A 2,788-nucleotide genomic window follows, 5' to 3' on the forward strand; every position below is an offset into this window, starting at 1 on the left:
ATCAAACTTAATGCAATTGAGCTTCTCAATTTTAATGTTTGTACAAAATACTTGGGGATCTCACTAAAATGCACATTCTGTTTTAGAAGGGCTAGGGTGTGACCTGAAATTCTGATTTCCAACAGTGATAGCCACGCTGCTTTTTCAAGGTCTAGATTCTATGCTTATTAAATAATGGAACCAGAAAACTGGCTTAAAACCCAGATTCTTGGGCTCTGTACCTTACTAAATCAGAATCTCCATAGAAATCTAATGTTTTAAAAATTCCTTTATTAAGTCTGATGGCTAGCAAAGTGATGTAAAGAGCTCAACAGGTTAAGCCACAATGTCCAATTTCTAATGAACTATTCTCATATCTAATTTCCTCCTGAACGTTGCGGGAAGCTGGTCTAATTAAGCACTCTTCAGGATTAGGCTTCTAAAATAATAGTCTGCCTGATAATTCAGTACTTATTCAGAAAACACCTTTTCCCTCGGCTATTCTCTTAATCTAAGATAGGACATTTCTCAGAGCAAGCCTCTGGAAGCCCGTGGACACTGTGATGACAGAGATGGGCTGAAAGTGTCCTTTCCCACCTCTAACTAGCTTTTCTCTGTTTTCATAGCATGTAAGAGCAGGCTTGGGATCTGAGGCAGTTCCCAGAGCAGCTAATTCCATCATGCACAATTTCTCAATGTAAATAAAAACTTGTCATAGTCCATTATACAGAGGGCTTCCAATTTGATTAACAATATCTGTAATACTGGCCCTCTCCTCAGGCGTCACGTGCCCGCCGATTCCTCCTCTCTGGTCCCCGCGTCGTTGGCTGGCGTCAGAAAAATGTCTACAAACTTCCTAGTACAAGAGAAGATCTGGTTCCACAAATTCAAATAAGACATCGCAGAAAGGACATTCTAGGAGCAGATAAACAGGACTGTGGCCGGCGCCTCCTGCCACAGCTCGGTACCCAGGGCCTCCAGTGGCCCCAGAGGAGACGACAGCAAGCTCGATGTCCCGAGCGCCAGCCTGGAAGTGGAGAACCAGAACCTGCGAGGCGTAGTGCAGGAGCTGCAGCAGGCAGTCTCCAAGCTGGAGGCCTGGCCACAGCCCAGCAGGCCCAGCAGACCCAGCACGTGTCTCCCATGCACCAAGTGGAACCCCCGGCCAAGAAGTCTGCCACACCAGCAGAGGATGACAAGGACGATGACACTGACCTGTTTGGCAGTGGCAATGAGGAGGAGGACAAGGCGGCAGCGTGGCTGCGGGAGGAGCAGCTGCGGCAGTACACGGGGAAGAAGGTGAAGAAGCCCGCGCTGGTGGCCCAGTCCTCCATCCTGCTGGATGTCAAGCCTTGAGATGATGAGATGGACATGGCCCAGCTGCAGGCCTGTGTGTGCTCCATCTAGTTGGACGGACTGGTCTGGGGGTTCCAAGCTGGTGCCCATGGGCTACAGTATCCAGAAGCTGCAGATTCAGTGTGTGGCAGGGGATGACAAGATGGGGACAGACTTGCTGGAAGAGGAGATCACAAAGTTTGAGTAACATGTGCAGGGTGTCGACACAACAGCTCTCAAGAAGATCTGAAGCCTGTGTGTGTGTGTGTGTGTGTGTGTGTGTGTGTGTGTGTGTGTGCGCGCGCGCGCGCGTGTGTGCGTGCATGCACGTGTGTGTGAGGCCCTGCCAGGATTAAAAACAGACCAATGGCTGGGCACGGATGCTCACGCCAGCACTTTGGGAGGCCCAGGCGGGCAGATCACGAGGTCAGGAGATTGAGACTATCCTGGATAACACAGTAAAACCCCGTCTCTACTAAAAATACAAAAAAATTAGCCAGGCGTGGTGGCAGGCGCCTGTAGTCCCAGCTACTTGGGAGACTGAGGCAGGAGAATGGTGTGAACCCCAGAGGCAGAGCTTGCAGTGAGTGGAGATCGCACCACTGCACTCCAGCCTGGGCGATAGAGCAAGATTCCGTCTCAAAAAACAAAAAACAAAAAACAAAAAACAAAACACGGAGACTGGCAAAACAAAACAAAACAAATGATCAAAAAACCAGTATCTGTAATACTGATAATTTGTTTCTGATATTTTTCAAATATCCTATGATACTGTAATAAATACCTTTATACATCAATCTTTGTCTAATTTTTTAATTCTTTAAAATATATTCTAATAGAGGAAATACTTGATCAAATTATTTTATGGCTATTATTATAGTCAAACAGAATTGTGAAGAGGTTGCACCAATTTATAATTCTAGCAGGACCATATAGAAATGTCTCTTTTACTTCATCCTTGCTAACAGTGAGGCAGCAATTTAAACTATGCCATCAGTTTTTAAACTTCACTAACTTGGTAGGAAAAATTAGGAGTATTAAACTGCGTATCTTTTACTACTGATATTCAACACTTTGATACATATTAACTATGTGAATTTCTATGTTTAAAATTATTTTTCATACCCTAATGTGTGTGTGTCTATATATATATCTATCTTTATTTGTGTTTATCTGCATTCATTTATTTTAATAATAGTAATAATAATACATACGGGCCAGGAATTGTGCCAAGACCTTTACAGTTTTCATTATATTTAATTCTCACTATAATTCTCACTTAGTTTAAACTAAGACCATGATATCGATACCATTATTATCTCTATTCTACACACAAAGGCACAGAGATGTGGAGCAGCTGATGTACCTGCCCAAAGCCACAGTCTTAGTTTAAACTGAGTTGAGTTTAACACGGGATTGATTGACACAGAGCAGACCCTCAAACCATGCTCTGTGAAATTTAACAAACAGTGTT

General features: G+C 44.1%; 1 pseudogene; it reads left to right on the forward strand.

The window, feature by feature from the left end:
- The first annotated feature begins 778 nt into the window (after nt 1–778).
- LOC112621661 lies at nt 779–1,564 on the forward strand (annotated as a pseudogene).
- The last annotated feature ends 1,224 nt before the right edge of the window (nt 1,565–2,788 follow it).

This window comes from Theropithecus gelada, chromosome 3 (assembly GCF_003255815.1).
Source record: "Theropithecus gelada isolate Dixy chromosome 3, Tgel_1.0, whole genome shotgun sequence".
In the NCBI taxonomy this organism is placed as follows: domain Eukaryota; kingdom Metazoa; phylum Chordata; class Mammalia; order Primates; family Cercopithecidae; genus Theropithecus; species Theropithecus gelada.